The sequence below is a fragment of the Bufo bufo genome, chromosome 2, assembly GCF_905171765.1.
Source record: "Bufo bufo chromosome 2, aBufBuf1.1, whole genome shotgun sequence".
Lineage (NCBI taxonomy): Eukaryota > Metazoa > Chordata > Amphibia > Anura > Bufonidae > Bufo > Bufo bufo.
In genome coordinates, this window is record NC_053390.1 from 51702425 (window position 1) to 51724720 (window position 22296).

Genomic DNA, 22296 nt, shown 5'->3' on the forward strand with positions numbered 1-22296 from the left:
GTTACAAATTAACAGTCATCCTACCTGTGGGACTCTCACCGATCACAAGAACGGAGATCCTGTACCCCTTGGAGCCCCCTGAAATTAATGGAGTGGCAGGTCGGGGATGTGCATTGCCACTCCATTCATCTCTATGGAAGTTACGGAGACAGCTAAATGCTGTATTCAGCTATTTCCAGGACTCCCAAAGAGATAGATGAATGAGTTTGATTGCCAGACCTGCCACTCCATTCATGTCAGGGGACTCCGAGGGGTACATACAGGGTCCCGATTTTCGTGATCAGTGGGGCTCCCAGTGGTAGGACCCCCATCGATTTAATAATTAATAATAACTTGTAAATACTTTTTTAAAGAGGCTATCCAATTTCTCAAACTCCCCCCCCCCCACATGTGCCGGGCCCCTCTGTGGACATATACTTACCCCGCTCCCGCTCATGGATGACACTAGGGAGACTCGTCCCTGTCCCTGCCTGCCATTGGCTGCTCCCCCCCAACACCGGATGTTTTTATCCGTGTGCAGGGAGAAGCAGCAGCGGCGATGCGGGGACCAGGAGCGGCGCCGGGAGCGGGGAGCAGGGTAAGTATATTACCGGTGAGGGGCCCGACACATGGGGGGGTTAAGAAATTGGATTTAAGTGAAAGGTATCATTACATTCAGCTGAGCTAGCTCTACAAGGCATTGAATCTGGCTTAACAGGGAATTTCCTGGTGACAGATTCCCTTTAAGACCTATTCGAATGATAGGATATCAATCTTAAGCCCCTTTAAAACCTATTTTCAAATGTATTTCTGGTAAGTTCATTAACCACGACAGGTATGGGCAGGATTTCTTACTAGCTATTCAATTTCTCTAACAAAAATCAGGTGAAAGAGGACCGCTATGGGGGCATCTCATACCCCATTTTATGGCAACCATTAAGGGACATTAAAGGTTTTTTTTTAGTGGAAGAGAACAAAGAAAATGGACCTTCTCAATTTAATAAGGCTTTGTCCTAATCAGGTTTATAGCTTATTCTGAGTTCAAAATGGTAAGAGGCTGTTGGAGATACTTAAAGGAAATGGGTCACCAAAAAGTTTAGCTGCCAGTTAAAACCAGAGCACAACACATCTCCTTTTTTTTTCTAATCCGTTTTTATTACAGATTTTTGCATTCTGTTTCCTGAACATTATTATGGGGGCTGCCATCTTGTCTGAGCTACTCTTAACAACATTTAGAAAAAATAAGAAAATTGCTTTATGGCAGCCCCATAGGCTATAGACACAAGGATCAGGAGCTGACCCTATTGACTTCTATGGGAGAGTTTTCTGGACATGCTCTGTGACCTGTGCAGAGGTCATTGTACAAGGAAAGACTAGATAAGCTTTGACAATCACCTATTGTGAATAGTGGAGCCTGTCTTATCTATACACAGAGGTGGTATCATTACAGGCAGGATAAGAATGATAGATAAGTAGATAACTGCAGTAAAGTGGTGACCCCAGGGTCCTAACATTTTCAGGTTTGGAAACAGTCCCCTTTTTACCAACAGGGGGCGATAGACATACTCAATTATTACGCAAAGAAGTTAGTTGGATTATCAGGGCTAAGGCTATGGGCCTACTGGGTCTCAATAACCGTAATGACTTAAGTGTCTTTTTATAGGCTGAGTTGTGTTGCGGCACCTTTCTGGCTAGGTATTTACACTGTTTTGTATTGTATTTTATGTGTTTTATGTATCACTGTTAGCGCGACCTGTGCGCATGTCTGCGCTGGGGAGCGCTGAGGCATAAATGTGACGTATTGACGTCATCACGCTAGGAGGCCTGAGGAAGCTTGATTCCACGCGAAACGGCTGTCGCTTCATGGTGCCTGTGTGGCGTCCTGCGCCCTGTTAATCTGCCTGTGTGTCCATATTCTGTGGACAAATAAAGCAATACTTGGACTTTCATGGTGAGTGCCGTCTCTTTTCTCCGCATTCCACGTTTATTTAATTTTTATTAAGACTGAGCACCACAGAAGTCCACTCTGAGTTCAGTTCTCACCGCGGCAGAGTTTGTGTACCCGGAAACCGTGGAGGACAGTGGAAGCCATCCTATCTGTTCATCTTCTTGTGTGCATTTTAGGGACTTATTTCTTCTCGTTTTTCGGACAGAGCACGCCTCATATACCACGGTACGGGACTCTGGAATGGATTCCGAAATGGAGCCGGCAGCTGCGGAGGACACCGCAACTCTTAACAAAGGCAGAGAAGGGGCAGGCGCGTACTTTACACAGTGCAATCAACAAGACGCCTTACAAACCTTAAGTACTAAGACTCTGGAACTCAAGGTATTTCAACTAGCTGAAAGAGAAGTACGTCTGTTTTGGACTGTTAATTCATTGAGATCATACAATGAAAGTAATCGTGTACCTCGCGGTTTGCGTATATACAAAGATATGGCGCCGTTTCAGGATGGTAGCACCTTCACTGAGAAGTAGCAATGTATGCACATGGATTTTTCTTTGCAAATCCTGAGAATGGTGTTGAAAAGGAATGAGATCGAGTATGACAAGTTACTGAATAGAATCTCAATGGAGCTAAAGATGAATTACGGTCCCGTATGACCGAGAGCCAATTACTAGCCTTTAATAAGCGTTTGGAGAAAAAGTTAGTGCTGGTTCAAGCTAAAACTAAAGAGAAGAAGAGAGACAAGTTTCTCAGGGATAAGCAGGATTATGACTCTAACAAAGTGTTTGATTGGAACAACAAACGACAATATAGGAAGAGGCAAGTGCCACGTCGGCCCTTAAAATGATTACTGGACAACCAATTTGGACTCGAGCATCTCTGATGAGACAAGTAATAAACCTGGCCCGGAGAAGAACCCTTTAGGCGGAATGTCAGAAGGGGAAGAAGGAAGAAAAGCCCAAAACAGGAAGTTTGGTCAAAAGAGGAAACTTCTCTTGGAAGTCTCTTGGAGGCGCTAGAGGCAGAGAATGACTCGGTTGTGCAACATCCCAATGTTGTGAACCTGACTGATCTTGAATTGACACCGGACTGCATCTCAGTCCTGGATAAGGGACTGGGATTCAGCCTAGTGGAACAATTCGACCCAGTCATGTTCGAGGTTGATATGTTTAGATCTGTTCGCAAATTGAATTTGCCTAAGCTATTCCATGCCGACCCTAAAAGGGGGGTAGAGCGTACTAGAGAAGAGGGAGAAGTCCCCACTACGATAGGTCCCTTGGGGTTCAGCCTCTCAGCTAATTTTAGTGAGGATGAAATGTCCTGTATTGATTTTTTGGCACATGGTGGGGAATCTAGGGAAGGGACTGTAGATGAAGACACAGTGCTGGCTTAGGACTTCACAGGAGGTGTGAGGTCCACATTTTGTCTCCCCTTGCCCACTTGTAGTAGTCTGGAGATATTCCATCAACAGGTACTGAAAGATATGAGGGCTATCCTCTATCCTATACAGCCCCCTAATTTGACGAGAGGTGAATGTGAAGCCCTGAAATGGCTTAAACGCCGTCAGGACATTGTTATAGAGCCAGCGGACAAGGGGGGCAATGTGGTTCTCATGACCAGGGATTTCTATGTCTGGGAAGCTAATAGACAATTAGAGGATGGTAATGTCTATGAGAAACTTAATAAGGATCCCACTAATAAGATACGTGAATTGTTGCAGGGTATGTTGTGCAGATATATCGAATTGGATGTCTTCTCTAGGAGGACAGACGGGAGGCTGCTCCCGGTGTCCCCCTCTAAGCAGTCCTGGTACTTTTTACCCAAAATCCACAAGAGTTTGGATAGCCCACCTGGGCGCCCTATTGTGGCTGGTATAGGTTCTGCCACTGCTCCCCTCTCTGAATACTTGGACTGGCTCCTTCGCCCACTATAGACGATATATTTATCGTTTGGTCAGGCACAGAATCCCAATTTAGCGAGTTTGTTGATTATCTCAATATACGCAATGATATGAACATGAGATTTACCTTTAAATTTGGGGACCTCACGTTGGAGTTTCTTGATGTACTGGTTATAGTGGAAGATAGTCAATTGGTCACAAGAGGGTACAGAAAACCGACGGCGACCAATTCACTATTACACTATGACAGTTTTCACCCCCATAATGCTAAGTCAGCAGTACCTTATGGCCAATATAGAAGGCTTAGAAGAATCAATGGCCGGGAGGAGGATTTCAAATCCCAAGCCATTGATTTAACTAAGCGGTTGTTAAAGAGGGGCTACCCCTTGAAAGACCTCCACAGAGCAATGTCAAGAGCTTCGCAATTCTCCCAAGATGACTTGCTCTCTGGTAAAAAACCCGAAGAAGGATAAAAGGAACGGGAGACGGGACATCTCATAAATTTATGTTTTCATTCAAATATAGCCCTATGGCGGAAGCCATCCGCAAGACCATATACCGTAATTGCGATATACTGAGTAGCGATGAATCCCTAGGGGATTTGACATGAAGTAAACCCACAGTTGCCTTTAGACGCAGCCATACCTTGAAAGATAGGTTGGTTAGAAGTAGGTATTTGGAAGGAAAGCCAGATGTATGGCTGAAGAATTATGTACCCAGAGGCAATCGCAAATGTGGGAATCGTTCATTTTGCAAGCATAAGGCCCAATTCACACGTCCACAATTTCATTCTGCATTTTGCGGAATGGAATTGCGGACCCATTAATTTCTATCGTGCTGCCCGGCTCCGGAAATGCGGACCCACACTTCCGGGTCCGCATTTCCGTTCCCGAAAAAAATAGAACATGTCCTATTCTTGTCCGCCATTGCGGACAAGAATAGGCATATTCTATTAGTGCTGGCAATGTGCGGTCTGCAAAATTCGGAACGCACAATGCCGCTGTTTGTGTTTTGTGGATCCGCGGATTCGCAAAACACGTTACGGACGTGTGAATGGAGCCCAATCCTCAGCACGGGGTAGTATGTTTTGGTAATGTACAGCACAGTGTTAATCACCTCATCACTTGTCGGAGTAGGTTCTTGGTGTACCTGATAATGTGCCCCTGCTGCCGCTTCTGTATTGGCAAAACCATCAGACCATTGTTCGAAAGAATAAGGGAGCATTTTAACTCCGTGACATCTGGTAAAGGATGTCCGCGGTTAATTAAACATGTCAGAGAGATGCATAGAGGTGACCCCAGGGTCCTAACATTTTCAGGTTTGGAAATAGTCCCCTTTTTACCAACAGGGGGCGATAGACATACTCAAGTATTACGCAAAGAAGCTAGTTGGATTATCAGGGCTAAAGCTATGGGCCCACTGGGTCTCAATGACCGTAATGACTAAAGTGTCTTTTTATAGGCTGAGTTGTGTTGCGACACCTTTCTGGCTAGGTATTTACACTGTTTTGTATTGTATTTTATGTGTTTTATGTATTACTGTTAGCGCGACCTGTGCGCATGTCTGCGCTGGGAGCGCTGAGGCAGAAATGTGACGTATTGACGTCACCACGCTAGGAGGCCTGAGGAAGCGTGATTCCACGTGAAAAGGGCCGTCGCTTCATGGTGCCTGTGTGCCGTCCTGCGCCCTGTTAATCTGCCTGTGTGTCCATATTCTGTGGACGAATAAAGCAATACTTGGACTTTCATGGTGAGTGCCGTCTCTTTTCTCCACATTCCACGTTATCTATACACAGAGGTGGTATCATTACTGGCAGGATTAGAATAATAGATAAGTAGATAACTGCAGTAAAGTGCTTTGGACAGAACAAGAAGTGGCTTAGCGGCCAGTGCCAAAACTGCAGGATTTTATGTTTTTTGTTTAAATTCAGATATTGACATGAAAATTTAAAAATAACAAAAAATTCTTTAAAAGTATGTAAAATTTAAAAATGTGTTTTAGACAATAGGTCATTTTCTGACATATTCCCTTTAAATGGGACCTATTTTTATTATTGCATTTCTGAACTATTCATATATAATAGAATTAATAACTTTGTACTAGGAAGATGGGAGATAACCATCCAAAATCAGTTATGGAGCCTATATACCAGTATATGGGACAGTTTTATGGGCCATCAGCAGACTACCTACCTCCAAAGAAAAACTAAAGATTTCTTAATTCTGCTGGTGGTGCAGCTGTGCGGAGTCTGGTTTCTCTGTTGTGGAAATGCCCTTTATCTGAACTGAGTATTGGGTAATATGTATATATTAGGTATTTGTCACCGTGACACTGCATTACCATGTAGGCTGGCTGCTGATAGCGTGCTGGCTGAGGACTTCTGTGGGTGTGTGTGAACTGTTTCCTGTGACTTGTATTCCTGTGTAAGGGTAAATGTTTCTCTGGTCTGAGTGTCGTAATATCGGATGGACAAGTGTCCTAATTTCTCAGTTATTTAGACCGGTGGGTCTTCTTCTGTTTTGTCCTGTTCTGCCATGCTTCTAGAGAAAATTCTGATACGCTTGGGTTCCAGTTAGTGCTTTGATCCTGATTTCTGATTTAGTTTGCTTGTGATCTTGATCAGTGATGGTCAGTTCGCTGTGTTCGCCCGCGAACACATGCGGGCTGCCATCTTAAATCACAAGTCCGGCGAGGCACAGGTAAATCCTTACCTGTGCCTGCGCCACGAGCCGGTCTGAAACAAATGTGGTCACCGGGAGCAGGCAGTTCCGAGAACAGCCGCCAGGGGCCTTGATCGGGCTGTTCTCGGAACTGCCTGCTCCCGCATTTGTTTCAGACCGGCTTGCGGTGCAGGCACAGGTAAGGACTTACCTGTGCCTCGCCGGACTTGTGATTTAAGATGGCAGCCCACATGTGTTTGCGGGCGAACTGGCCATCATGATCTTGATCCATGTCTGAATTTCTATGGTTGGGTTCCTTAAAATGTCTGGTCTCATGTGCACAGGTCCCTGCAGTTTTAACCGCCAGTGTTTGGACTAAGTCCCTGCCAGGGGTGCACCTAGCCTTTCTGCTGCCTGAGGCGAAAACTCCCCCCCATTGCCAATTTATTAACCTAACCCCTTTGCCACAATGAAACTGCTCATTGCCAATGGCCCTTCTGCTGCCTCCCTCTTGCCCCTACCTGGTGCTGCCTTAGGCGATTGTCTCACCTGGCCTCATTGGTGGTGCACCTCTGGTCCCTGCACATAGCAAGCATACGGATTGTTGGCAAGTTGGAGGCTGTTGTTTAGGACAGATTGTCCGAGTAGGTATGGACATTGGTTGGGTGAAGATTAGGTTTGCACTGACCAGAGGATTGAAGGCATGATGACGAGAGTTGTAGTTTTGCAAAAGCTAGAGAGAGACACACTTTAGGGAACCCTGCAGTAGACACTTGCACGGGGCCTCAATATGTAGTAATATAGGAGAAAACAGTATTTAGTCAGAGTGGACATTCAGGGCTCATGACTGTAGGATCTTTTGTAGAGACATCCAGCTTTATCAGAAATTTCTAAGATCCATTTTTAGTAAGCTAAGGCAAACATAGAATGTGTCGGCAGATAAGAACCGTTTGGCCCATCTAGTCTGCCCAATAGTGAACAACTCATGATCTGTACTGATTGAACTCTACCTGCCCTGACCTTGGATTAGAATTGCCATGCAGGTTAGTGGAGGATTTCAGGCACTATGATCAGGGCCGGTGCAAGGATTTTTGCCAACACAGGCGAAGCTACATTTTGGCGCCTCCCCCCCCCCCCCCTCGCAGCTCACCTGGCCTTGGTCCCGTCTGCAGCATCTGGCTTCTCCTCTGTGTGGTCCTGGTATCTTCTCTCTGCTTTAGACAATTGCTGGCTTGAGGACCGTATTTTTCGCCCTGTAAGACACACCTAGGTTTTAGAGGAGGATAATAAGAAAAAAATATTTTCCATTACACCTCAGGTCAGACCAGCAATCAGACCCCCAATGTTAATCAGACCTCAGCTCACAGCCCCAATCAGACCCCCAATGTTAATCATACCTCAGATCAGACCCCCATGTCAGACATCAGCCCCCCATGTCAGCCATCATGCGGCCATGTCAGCCATCAGCCCCCATCCATCATGCCCCATGTAAGCCATCATGGCCCTATGTAAGCCATCATGCCCCCATGTCAGCCATCAGCCCCCCATGTCACATTTCTCCCCCTCCATGTCAAATCACCCCCCTATGTCACATCAGCCCTCCATGTCACATTTCTCCCCCTCCATTTCACATTTTTCCACCCTCCCCGAGGGTGCCCCCTAAGGCAGCCACTTGGTCTGCCTTATGGTAGCACCGGCCCTGACTATGATGGCACTTATTTACAGCGGGCGCTATGCATGCACATATTTACAGGGGACACTATTCATGGCACTTAGTCATGGGCAGCAGAATGTGTGCCACTAGTTTTAGGGGGCAGGAAAGGACGGCACTATGTGTGACACTTGTTTTTTTTGGCACATAGTATGTGGCAGTATTATATTTTTAGGGGCCACATTGTGTGACACTATGAAACACTATGAGAAGTTTTTGTAAGTATAGAGGGTGAGTTTCACGGCCTATGGTGTACGCTGTGACACTGTTGCCACACTTGTGGTTGCCCGCGGCAACGTGTTGCTGTGAGAGCATGTGGTGGCAGTGTCTCGGCCTTCTGGGTGATTGCCGTGACATGGTTGCCACGCATGCTGTTGCCGGTGGTAACGTATGGTTTTGTATGCTTGTGTATGCACTTCCCCTTTTAGTTGTAGCCTCCCTCTGTCTGGTGCTGTAAGGGTTAACTCCCTGACTGGGTGTGGTCACTTGGCTTATTTCTTCTGTGGTTTCCTGGCTGGAGTCAGTTGTACTTCAGCTTTGGTTGGTGCTGGAGCTCTGCTCCAGTCCAGGGTGTTCCATCTGTCCAGTGGTCATCAATGTCATCCCGATGTCTCCTTCCCTTCCTGTCCCTATTTGTATGGAGTGGGTTATGTTCAGGGTGTTTGTATGTCTAGTTTGGTGTTACATGTCTGGTGGTGTTTGGTGTCATGTTTACTAGACATTCCCCTGTCTCATGTTATTGCAGCTATGGGTGTTCTGGGTTCCTGTGTGGTTGTGGTGTGTGCTGTGTCCTTTAATGTTCGTGTGGACACCAGCACTAGTGCACGGGTCCCAGTCAGTGTGTCTGTGGCAGGTAAGTGTGTTATTGGTTTCACTTACCTGCCATCTCCTTATGCTGTATGTGTTCCCCTCTCCTTGCAGCCTGGCCTCAGATAGAGACTCCTGTTCCTCCATTACTGGGATGAACAGGTCGTCTCTTCCCTGCTCCTTGGTGAGGGATTACCAGAGCGACTTAGGGTCTCTAGGTATCTTGAGTATGAGTCGTCCTACCATCGGGGTCCGCTCATACGGTGAGGAGTCAGGGAGAGGATGTTGTAGGAGGTGACCTGCTCCCTTATTACTCTTTTTGGCCAGGCTGATCCCTTTTACCCTTTGACACCGCACGGTGGGGGGTTTCCCCCACTCCCCGCCGTGACAGTGAGGTTATGTAAAAATTAGTCAAAGTGACAAACAGAGAGACAGATTATATATGAGAGAAGATGCCATGGTGGTCTGGACTGAAAAAGAAAAGGCAGGATAAAGAGAGAGACACACACACACATTTTTATTCTGACCAAAATCTAATTTAAGACCTAAATCGAACAAATTGAACGTAAATAGAATTTAATAAATTCACTCTTCTCTACAAGTAATTCATAAAAAAAATCTAAGATTTGCACAGCAAGTAAGAAATGGGGCCTCTCCAACCCTCCTGGGCCTTTCTCACAGTCGAAGAACATTGAAGAAAAGTGGAAATCAATCGCTTTGTATTGTGCTGGTGTGCCTTGTGTCTGATCAGTACTGTATGTGCTCATATGGTCTGAACTGCAGTGTGATTACCATTCTAGCCACTGCTACACGCGGGACGCGAGGAGCACCTTCCACCTATCTACATCTGGGAACAGTTGCCATCTAGAACTGGACAGATAAGTTTATTATGCCGACATGCTTGCATATCACAATGATTTAGCATTGTTAAGCATATAGCATTGAACAGGTCGTTAACCTACACTGGTGATATTACTAGCAGGAGGTCTGTTACAATGCAAACTAAATTGACACTTTGAATCAATGTGATACATTTGTGACCTTACCTGAGGTGTGTTCACTATATTTGGATAAGAGTCGCACCGATGAATACATCTTTAGAGCGGTTGTGATTAGTGACCTAGAGCTATTCTTGGTCAATTATCCGGGCTGTGAGATATATACCCGGATAATAACTTATATCCTATATAATCTGAATCCTTATATGATTCGAGATTAAAGACCAGGAACCATTCTAGGTCACGTGAACAAGAGGGTAACCAGGCCATATACCTTTGTTATTGAAAACGTCTGGTTGGCTGAGGCCCACATTGAAACCTATCTGTGATTTAACAATCATTGTGCAGTCGTCCGTTAAAGATGGACCGTGATATCTAATCAGATATGGTATAACAATGTGCGCTCTGTGATCCCTCATTTTGGCTGGAGAAGTGACCCCATATTAAGGGGCCTCCTGGATACAATTTTGTCCCCTGATGAATCAGACATCACTGAGGAAACGCGTCGGGACACTGTGATTATCTGATATTTATATACGTGTGTGGATTAGACCAAGTGCCGCAGGCTATCTACAGCGACACTGTGATCACAGTTGATCTCACTCACCACGTATTCCTTGCCAATCTAAGTGCCCTCTTTATAACCGGTGGCGGTTTAGGTCATTTACGGGACCATTTTCTGTCTATCGGGCAAAGCTGGGCAGTCCAAACATAGGGAGGGTGATAATAGGGCTCTTGCATCAGACAGGGGGGAGGAGAGGTAGAGACAGGGACGCCTAGGGTCTGGACCCAGCATTGTGTCTTTCTGCCTTGGTACCTATGTACCTCTCATCCTATCTGTTTCAATTTGTGCTATCCCTAAATTTGGTCCTCTCCCATCTCCGCCTATTTTTTATAGGAGATTAGTGTAACCAGTGGTTACAAATTTTGAGTGTTTAGTAGGGATGAGCGAACCCGAACTGTATAGTTCGGGTTCGTACCGAATTTTGGGGTGTCCGTGACACGGACCCGAACCCGAACATTTTCGTAAAAGTCCGGGTTCGGGTTCGGTGTTCGGCGCTTTTTGAAAGGCTGCAAAGCAGCCAATCAACAAGCGTCATACTACTTGCCCCAAGAGGCCATCACAGCCATGCCTACTATTGGCATGGCTGTGATTGGCCAGTGCACCATGTGACCCAGCCTCTATATAAGCTTGGGTCACGTAGCGCCGCACGTCACTCTGCTATGATCAGTATAGGGAGAGGTTGCAGCTGCGACGTTAGGGCGAGATTAGGCAGATTAACTCCTCCAAAAGACTTCATTCTGTGATCAATCTGCAGCTGTGGATCATTGAAGTGCTATTATTGACTTGCTCACTTTTTTGAGGCTGCCCAGAGCGTTTTTAGATCACTTTTTTTCTGGGGTGATCGGCGGCCATTTTGTGACTTGTGGTGCGCCAGCACAAGCTTTTACCAAGTGTATTTAACCATCGATAGTGTGGTTATTTTGTGCTATATCCTACATCAGCTGCAGGCTGAGCCTGTGTCACCGAAGTGCATTTAACCATCAACAGTCTGGTTATTTTTTGGCCATATACTACATCTGGTGCAGGCTGAGCCTGTGTCACCCAAGTGCATTTAACCATCAACAGTGTGGTTATTTTTTGGCCATATATTACATCAGGGGCAAGTTGAGCCTGTCACCCAGCGCCTAAAAAATAGACCTGACATTTCTATTCAACCAAATCTGTACTGTTTTAGCTGGTCAAGTTATTTGTAGTGACCGTAAAAGCAGACTTTTTTTTCTGGGTTGAAAAACCATTCCCAAATTTGCCATTCTCAAAATAACTAGTTTCTGGTATTTGAGGCCTACTTGAAATCTATCCCAAAAAGAATATCTTACATTGAAGCTAGTGATAGTGTCATTCAGAAAAACCTAAGACACACGCTAGCGTGCAGATAGAAATCTGATTCTGAGATTAAACCTATACCTGTCACACAGCGCAAAAAAAAACAGGCCTCACATCTCTATTTAACCAAATCTGTACTGTTTTAGCTGGTCAAGTTATTTGTAGTGACCGTAAAAGCACACTTTTTTTCTGGGTTGAAAAACCATTCCCAAATTTGCCATTCTCAAAATAACTAGTTTCTGGTATTTGAGGCCTACTTGAAATCTATCCCAAAAAGAATATCTTACATTGAAGCTAGTGATAGTGTCATTCAGAAAAACCTAAGACACACGCTAGCGTGCAGATAGAAGTCTGATTCTGTGATTAAACCTATACCTGTCACACAGCGCAAAAAAAAACAGGCCTCACATCTCTATTTAACCAAATCTGTACTGTTTTAGCTGGTCAAGTTATTTGTAGTGACCGTAAAATCACACTTTTTTTTCTGGGTTGAAAAACCATTCCCAAATTTGCCATTCTCAAAATAACTAGTTTCTGGTATTTGAGGCCTACTTGAAATCTATCCCAAAAAGAATATCTTACATTGAAGCTAGTGATAGTGTCATTCAGAAAAACCTAAGACACACGCTAGCGTGCTGATAGAAGTCTGATTCTGTGATTAAACCTATACCTGTCACACAGCGCAAAAAAAAAACAGGCCTCACATCTCTATTTAACCAAATCTGTACTGTTTTAGCTGGTCAAGTTATTTGTAGTGACCGTAAAAGCACACTTTTTTTTCTGGGTTGAAAAACCATTCCCAAATTTGCCATTCTCAAAATAACTAGTTTCTGGTATTTGAGGCCTACTTGAAATCTATCCCAAAAAGAATATCTTACATTGAAGCTAGTGATGGTGTCATTCAGAAAAACCTAAGACACACCCTAGCGTGCTGATAGAAGTCTGATTCTGTGATTAAACCTATACCTGTCACACAGCGCAAAAAAAAACAGGCCTCACATCTCTATTTAACCAAATCTGTACTGTTTTAGCTGGTCAAGTTATTTGTAGTGACCGTAAAAGCACACTTTTTTTTCTGGGTTGAAAAACCATTCCCAAATTTGCCATTCTCAAAATAACTAGTTTCTGGTATTTGAGGCCTACTTGAAATCTATCCCAAAAAGAATATCTTACATTGAAGCTAGTGATAGTGTCATTCAGAAAAACCTAAGACACACGCTAGCGTGCTGATAGAAGTCTGATTCTGTGATTAAACCTATACCTGTCACACAGCGCAAAAAAAAACAGGCCTCACATCTCTATTTAACCAAATCTGTACTGTTTTAGCTGGTCAAGTTATTTGTAGTGACCGTAAAAGCACAATTTTTTTTTCTGGGTTGAAAAACCATTCCCAAATTTGCCATTCTCAAAATTGTGGTGAACGTGAACAATGAGGAAAACATCTAATAAGGGACGCGGACGTGGACATGGTCGTGGTGGTGTTAGTGGACCCTCTGGTGCTGGGAGAGGACGTGGCCGTTCTGCCACAGCCACACGTCCTAGTGAAGAGATAGAATGCACTAACGCACAACCACTTATTTTTCCTGATGATGAGGACATGGGAATACCACCTCAGCACGTCTCTGATGATGACGAAACACAGGTGCCAACTGCTGCGTCTTTCTGCAGTGTGTAGACTAAACAGGAGGTCAGGGATCAAGACTGGGTGGAAGACGATGCAGGGGACGATGAGGTCCTAGACCCCACATGGAATGAAGGTCGTGCCACTGACTTTCACAGTTCGGAGGAAGAGGCAGTGGTGAGACCGAGCCAACAGCGTAGCAAAAGAGGGAGCAGTGGGCAAAATCAGAACACCCGCCGCCAAGAGACTCCGCCTGCTACTGACCGCCGCCATCTGGGACCGAGCACCCCAAAGGCAGCTTCAAGGAGTTCCCTGGCATGGCACTTCTTCAAACAATGTGCTGACGACAAGACCCGAGTGGTTTGCACGCTGTGCCATCAGAGCCTGAAGCGAGGCATTAACGTTCTGAACCTTAGCACAACCTGCATGACCAGGCACCTGCATGCAAAGCATGAACTGCAGTGGAGTAAACACCTTAAAAACTAAGAAGTCACTCAGGCTCCCCCTGCTACCTCTTCTGCTGCTGCTGCCTCGGCCTCTTCTGCTGCTGCCGCCGCCTCGGCCTCTTCCTCCGCCTCTGGAGGAACGTTGGCACCTGCCGCCCAGCAAACATGGGATGTACCACCAACACCACCACCTGCGTCACCAAGCATCTCAACCATGTCACACGGCAGCGTTCAGCTCTCCATCTCACAAACATTTGAGAGAAAGCGTAAATTCCCACCTAGCCACCCTCGATCCCTGGCCCTGAATGCCAGCATTTCTAAACTACTGGCCTATGAAATGCTGTCATTTAGGCTGGTGGACACACACAGCTTCAAACAGCTCATGTCGCTTGCTGTCCCACAGTATGTTGTTCCCAGCCGCCACTACTTCTCCAAGAGAGCCGTGCCTTCCCTGCACAAACAAGTGTCCGATAAAATCAAGTGTGCACTGCGCAACGCCATCTGTGGCAAGGTCCACCTAACCACAGATACGTGGACCAGTAAGCACGGCCAGGGACGCTATATCTCCCTAACTGCACACTGGGTAAATGTAGTGGCGGCTGGGCCCCAGGCGGAGAGCTGTTTGGCGCACGTCCTTCCTGTGGCAAGGATCGCAGGGCAACATTCTTTGCCTCCTGTCTCCTCCTCCTCCTACTCAGCTTCCTCCTCCTCTTCTTCCACCTGCTCATCCAGTCAGCCACACACCTTCACCATCAACTTCAGCACAGCACGGGGTAAACGTCAGCAGGCCATTCTGAAACTCATATGTTTGGGGGACAGGCCCCACACCGCACAGGAGTTGTGGCGGGGTATAGAACAACAGACCGACGAGTGGTTGCTGCCGGTGAGCCTCAAGCCCGGCCTGGTGGTGTGCGATAATGGGCGAAATCTCGTTGCAGCTCTGGGACTAGCCGGTTTGACGCACATCCCTTGCCTGGCGCATGTGCTGAATTTGGTGGTGCAGAAGTTCATTCGCAACTACCCCGACATGTCAGAGCTGCTGCATAAAGTGCGGGCCGCCTGTTCGCGCTTCCGGCGTTCACACCCTGCCGCTGCTCGCCTGTCTGCGCTACAGCGTAACTTCGGCCTTCCCGCTCACCGCCTCATATGCGACGTACCCACCAGGTGGAACTCCACCTTGCATATGCTGGACAGACTGTGCGAGCAGCAGCAGGCCATAGTGGAGTTTCAGCTGCAGCACGCACGGGTCAGTCGCACTGCGGATCAGACACACTTCACCACCAATGACTGGGCCTCCATGCGAGACCTGTGTGCCCTGTTGCGCTGTTTCGAGTACTCCACCAACATGGCCAGTGGCGATGACGCCGTTATCAGCGTTACAATACCACTTCTATGTCTCCTTGAGAAAACACTTAGGGCGATGATGGAAGAGGAGGTGGCCCAGGAGGAAGAGGAGGAAGAGGGGTCATTTTTAGCACTTTCAGGCCAGTCTCTTCAAAGTGACTCAGAGGGAGGTTTTTTGCAACACCAGAGGCCAGGTACAAATGTGGCCAGACAGGGCCCACTACTGGAGGACGAGGAGGACGAGGATGAGGAGGAGGTGGAGGAGGTGGAGGAGGTGGAGGAGGATGAGGATGAAGCATGTTCACAGCGGGGTGGCACCCAAAGCAGCTCGGGCCCATCACTGGTGCGTGGCTGGGGGGAAACACAGGACGATGACGATACGCCTTCCACAGAGGACAGCTTGTCCTTACCTCTGGGCAGCCTGGCACACATGAGCGACTACATGCTGCAGTGCCTGCGCAACGACAGCAGAGTTGCCCACATTTTAACGTGTGCGGAATACTGGGTTGCCACCTTGCTGGATCCCCGGTACAAAGACAATGTGCCCACCTTACTTCCTACACTGGAGCGTGATAGGAAGATGCGCGAGTACAAGCGCACGTTGGTAGACGCGCTACTGAGAGCATTCCCAAATGTCACAAGGGAACCAGTGGAAGCCCAAGGCGAAGGCAGAGAAGGAGCAAGAGGTCGCCAACGCAGCTGTGTCACGGCCAGCTCCTCTGAGGGCAGGGTTAGCATGGCAGAGATGTGGAAAAGTTTTGTCACCACGCCACAGCTAAATGCACCACCACCTGATACGGAACGTGTTAGCAGGAGGCAACATTTCACTAACATGGTGGAACAGTGCAGCGTACTCAAGTTAGGTGTAGAGATGTTCCTGGGTGTTGTAGTGCAATAGACACTAACCTGAGACGGCTGACTCTCTGCAAGGGCAGGTGATGGTAGGAAATGTTCGTGACGCCAGTGCCAATTAAACGGTGGCACGCCGTTTGCTGGTAGTAGGAATAACGGAGGAACCACGTGATGTTAAAACAGTACTCAAACTTTAGTAGTCAGCATGCACGGACAAAGTTGGAAGCGCAGTTCCTTTGCAGACAGTTGGTGGCAGTACATTTGATGCAGGCAATATATATATATAGCAAGGTGACTTCAGAGTGTGAAACACAGGACTTGCAGTACAGGCGGCTTGCACTCTATTCCTGACTGATCCTGGAACATAGAAACTCTTCTCCAAGGCCCGATACCCTAGCTCTGGCGTATATCCTTGGGTTTATGATTATAAAGTACCTCCTCTGTTGTCTTGAGTACCTCTTGCTTTCCTGGTCTTGCCTCTGTCCCTCTCTACACAGACTCTGGAACCTTCTGACTGACCTCCTAGGCTAGGCCCTAGCCTATTTTATACTCAACTAGGAGCTCCCTCTGCTGGCAGGAGTAAAGATTGCCTGCAACAGGCCTAACTGGCTTAAAGGGACCTACACCTCGTAATCTAGCAGTGTCGGGTAACCTACCCGTATGCTGCACACCCCCAGACTTTAACGTGAGTAAGGCCTCGTACTCACACACACCTTCTGGAACCGGCATAACATGGTACATAACATTACAAATATAATAAATAATTATTTCACACAGAAAACATAACATTGCCAACTTCATGAATAAAGGACGCAAGGGAAAGGGGCGTCTTCTGGCTTCTTAGGCACGGCCGCTGACCTGGCACAGCGGACTTAGGGTGAACCAGGTTAGTCCATTATCCTTGGTGACAGTATAATAACGGAACTACCCAGGAGTTTCCTGTGGGTGTATCACAGGCAAGGGCTCACGTGGAGGAGTCCATTCTTGCGCACAAATGTCAAGTAAGGTATTGCCAGTGGTAACTGTTTGGGAGGAGACACCACCAGAATAATCAAAGTCTCCTAAACGGACTGGCGGGCGTCCCCTGGTCATCCTGGTAGACCTTCTCAATACAGGGGTCTCCTCTTCCCTTAGCAACGAGGTAGAAGAGAGAGGAGCAACAGGAGGGTCTCCATCAGTGAGACCTTGGTCAGAAACAACAGGAACAACTAGAGGGTAAACTGGATCCGGAGCATCTTGAACCGGCTCTTCTGGAGGTGAAGATACAGTGGGTACCGGAGCAGGCACCAGCAAGTTCAACCATGGTGTCAGAAGCCAATGCATGGGATCAGCGTCATACCTTAGATTGCTGACAGCCTGCATAGGATCCTCGGGCTGTATTGCTGACTCTGACACAGGGGATTCAGATCCAGAACTCTCAGCACTGGGTTCTGGGGTCAGGCAGAGCTTTAACCGGTTTCGGTGTACAATTTGGGATCCCTTGCCTTCCCGGGTGATCTCATAAGTGTGAGTTCCAACATTTGGGATTGCAGTGACAACATAGGGACTTTGCTCCCATTTACTGTCCAGTTTACTTGTACGGCGGTTATTCTTTAACCATACCACGGCCCCGATTGTCAAGGGTTCTGCATGGGCTGCCTGATCATAGTCTCTCTGCTGTCGGTCCCTAGCATAGTCCATACGTTCCTGAACAATGGCTTTGGCTGTATTCAATCGCCTTTGGTGCTCAGCAACCCAGTCTGTATTAGGTAATGGGTTAATGCAATCAGGTACGTGTATGTCCAATGAATGATCAGCAGGCAATGTCCCTTGGCGCCCAAACATCAAATAAAAGGGGGTATACCCGGTGGAACAATGTATGGTATGATTGTATGTGAACATTAGCTGTGGCAACAGATTAGGCCAATCTCCTCTGGTTTCAGGAGGCACGGCCCTCAGCATCTCTATCAAGGTCTGATTCATTTTTTCACATAATCCATTACCTTGAGGATGGTAGGCCGTTGTCCGGATCTTCTTACAGTTGTGTAAGCGGCACAGTTCATGGAACAGATGGGACTCAAAAGCAGGTCCTTGATCGGTGAGGATCTTTTCTGGACATCCGTAGGGCAGGAGGAAGTGCTTCCAGAACAGTTCAGCTGTAGTCTTGGCTGTCTGGTCTCTCACAGACACCGCTACAACAAACTTAGTGAAATGGTCAATAATAGTCATGGCATAAGCATACCCTGAGCGACTAGGCTCCAGTTTCACATGGTCGATGGCAACAAGTTCAAGAGGACGGGTACTTACAATGGGTCTCAGTGGTGCCCTCTGATCATGGTGCTCACTCCGTTTTAAGGCACAGGCTACACACTCCCGACACCATTTCTCAATGTCTTCTCTCATGCCCACCCAGTAAAACCGCTGGCGGATATTAGCCTCAGTCTTTTGGACCCCAAAGTGACCGGATTGATTGTGGTACATCTCCAACACCATACCTGCATCTCGTCGGGGTATGAGAATCTGGTGCACTCTCTCGTTGGACACTGGGTCTAGGCTTCTCCGTAGCAACAGGCCCTTTTGTATGAAGAGTTGCTGGCGCTGTCTCCACAGTTTGATGAGCTCAGGATCTGCACTCTTACGCCGAATCCTCTCAGGGGCTCTGCCACTAGTAATGAAGTCCAACAACTCACCCAGCACTCTACTTTCAGACTGTAGTTTCACCCACCTTTCTTCCTTAGGTTCAGGCCTACTGGAGGGTGAAGGAACTGCAGCTCTGTCATTGGTAGCTCGAGCCTGATCCTGTTGAGCAAATTTGTTATAGAAAGCCGGCATCTCTACATCTTCCCAAGCATCTCGCACATCATCAGGAGCTGTCTCTGTGGGAAGCCTGGATAAAGCATCAGCATTATCATTAGTACGTCCAGCACGATATTTTACAGAGAAATCATAGTTGGCAAGGCGAGAGGACCATCTCTGCTCCAAGGCCCCTAATTTACAGTCATGTGAAAAAATTAGGACACCCTTTGAAAGCATGTGGTTTTTTGTAACATTTTTAATAAATGGTTATTTCATCTCCGTTTCAACAATACAGAGAGATTAAAGTAATCCAACTAAACAAAGAAAACTGAAGAAAAGTCTTTTCAAGATCTTCTGTAAATGTCATTCTACAAAAATGCCTATTCTAACTGAGGAAAAAGATAGGACACCCTCACATGTATTCCCTCTTAAATTGGCTCAGATCTCACACCAGGTGCACATAATTAGTAGATCGTTACTCTGCATGTTGAATGAGGCTTGCCCTATTTAAACCTCAGACATTTAGTTTGGTGTGCTCCTGACTGTTGAAGTGAGAGTGAGCACCATGGTGAGAGCAAAAGAGCTGTCAGAGGACTTCAGAAAAAAGATTGTAGCAGCCTATGAGTCTGGGAAGGGATTTAAAAAGATCTCAAAAGATTTTGAAATCAGCCATTCCACTGTCCGGAAGATAGTCTACAAGTGGAGGGCTTTCAAAACAACTGCCAACATGCCCAGGACTGGTCGCCCCAGCAAGTTCACCCCAAGAGCAGACCGCAAGATGCTAAAAGAGGTCTCCAAAAACCCTAAAGTGTCATCTCGAGAACTACAGCAGGCTCTGGCTACTGTTGATGTAGAAGTACATGCCTCTACAATCAGAAAGAGACTGTACAAGTTTAACTTGCATGGGAGGTGTGCAAGGAGGAAACCTTTGCTTTCCAAGAGAAACATCGAGGCCAGACTGACATTTGCCAGAGATAAAGTTGACAAAGACCAGGACTTCTGGAATAATGTTCTTTGGACAGATGAGTCCAAAATTGAATTATTTGGACACAACAGCAGAGGACATGTTTGGCGTAAACCAAACACAGCATTCCAAGAAAAGAACCTCATACCAACTGTGAAGCATGGAGGTGGAAGTGTCATGGTTTGGGGCTGCTTTGCTGCAGCAGGACCTGGTCAGCTCACCATCATAGAATCCACGATGAATTCTACTGTGTATCAGAAGGTGCTTGAAGAACATGTGAGACCATCAGTTAGAAAATTAAAGCTGAAGCGGAACTGGACCATGCAACATGACAATGACCCAAAACATACTAGTAAATCAACCAAAGATTGGCTGAAAAAGAAGAAATGGAGAGTCCTGGAATGGCCAAGTCAAAGTCCAGATTTGAATCCCATTGAGATGCTGTGGGGTGACTTGAAAAGGGCTGTACGTGCAAGAAACCCCTCAAACATCTCACAGCTGAAAAAGTTCTGCATTGAGGAGTGGGGTAAAATTTCCTCAGACCGATGTCGAAGACTGGTAGATGGCTACAAGAACCGTCTCACTGCAGTTATTTCAGCCAAAGGAGGTAACACTCGCTATTAGGGGCAAGGGTGTCCTATCTTTTTCCTCAGTTAGAATAGGCATTTTTGTAGAATGACATTTACAGAAGATCTTGAAAAGACTTTTCTTCAGTTTTCTTTGTTTAGTTGGATTACTTTAATCTCTCTGTATTGTTGAAACGGAGATGAAATAACCATTTATTAAAAATGTTACAAAAAACCACATGCTTTCAAAGGGTGTCCTAATTTTTTCACATGACTGTAGCTGTATTTAGATGTGCCAGAGGGTTATTGTCAGTGAATGCAATGAACGGGGTGGCGACCAGATAATCCTTGAATTTCTCCGTCACTGCCCACACTAATGCCAGGAACTCTAGTTTGAAGGAACTATAATTCTGGTCATTTTTCTCAGCTCCTTTCAGGGAGCGGCTTGCATATGCTATCACTCTCTCTTTTCCCTCTTGGATTTGGGCTAACACAGCTCCCAGGTCTCGCTTGCTAGCGTCGGTATAAAGATGGAAAGGCTTGCTATAATCTGGATAACCTAACACAGGAGGCTCTGTCAGTTTCTTTTTTAGCAATTGGAACGCTATCTCTCTTTCCTCATTCCACTCAATGGGCACAGGAGTTCTAGGACTTTTCTTGGGTTGCCCCCTCAAGAGTTCTTGGATAGGATCAGCTATTTGAGCAAAATGGGGGATAAACCGTCTATAGTAGCCTGCGAAACCAAGGAAACCCCTCACTTCCTTGACAGTAGTAGGAACCGGCCAATTACGGACAGCCGCTAACTTATCAGGGTCAGGTTGCACGCCCTCTCCGCTTACCACATGCCCCAGGTATCTTACTGCAGGTTTGAGCAAATGACACTTGGATGGCTTTACCTTCAAGCCATATTTGATAAGGATTTCAAATACTTCTGCCAGATGTTTCAGATGGTCTTCATATGTTTTTGAGTACACAATGACATCATCTAGATACAGCAGCACTGTTTCGAAGTTTTTGTGACCCAAACACCGTTCCATTAGTCTCTGGAAAGTTCCTGGGGCATTACATAGCCCAAACGGCATACAATTAAATTCGAACAGGCCCATGGGAGTAGTGAAAGCAGTCTTTTCCCTATCTGCAGGGGCCATGGGTACTTGCCAGTAGCCACTGGTCAAGTCCAATGTGGAGAAATAGGCGGAGGAGCCCAAAGCAGTTAGTGACTCCTCAATGCGGGGCAGTGGGTATGCATCTTTGTGGGTTATTTGATTAATTTTCCTATAGTCCACACAAAAACGGATACCACCGTCCTTCTTCTTTACCAGGACCAGGGGTGCCGCCCACAGACTACGGCTGTCCCGGATTACATTAGAGTCTTTCATCTCTTGGATCATTTCCTTTACAGTCTGATATGAAGTAGGCGGTAAAGGTCTGTATCTCTCCTTGATAGGAGGATGAGAGCCAGTAGGTATGGTGTGTTGTACGGCACTAACCTCTCCATAGTCAGTAGCATGCTTACTGAAGGCCTGGTGGTGCTCTTTGACAAGCTGTATAGTCCCTTCTTGTTGTTGTTGGGGGGTAGTCTCGTCCCCGACATGGAGCTCTTCCCACCAGGGCACTTGTGGCGCGGTCACCGGCGAGCATCCGCTGACTGCAGCTGGCGGCTTTTCTGTCACTGGAAGACGAATGATGTCTTGGAAGGATACCTGAGAAAGCTGGGCAACACGGCAATGCTTACTAAGCGCCACAGGATGATCACTCAGGTTAATCAGACGGACAGGTACTTTACCTTGGGAGACGTTCACCAGGCACTTGGCAGCTCTCACATAAGGGTAATCC

At 46.7% G+C, this 22296-nt stretch overlaps 1 protein-coding gene across 1 annotated transcript in view; it reads left to right on the forward strand.

The window, feature by feature from the left end:
- The window catches only part of MALT1 (MALT1 paracaspase), a 223675-nt gene that overhangs the window by 61259 nt on the left and 140120 nt on the right, over positions 1-22296 (forward strand). The window contains exon 2 of the mRNA XM_040421076.1: positions 17158-17161. The gene's annotated coding sequence lies outside the window, so the exon portion shown is untranslated. The remainder of the gene's footprint in view (positions 1-17157; positions 17162-22296) is intronic.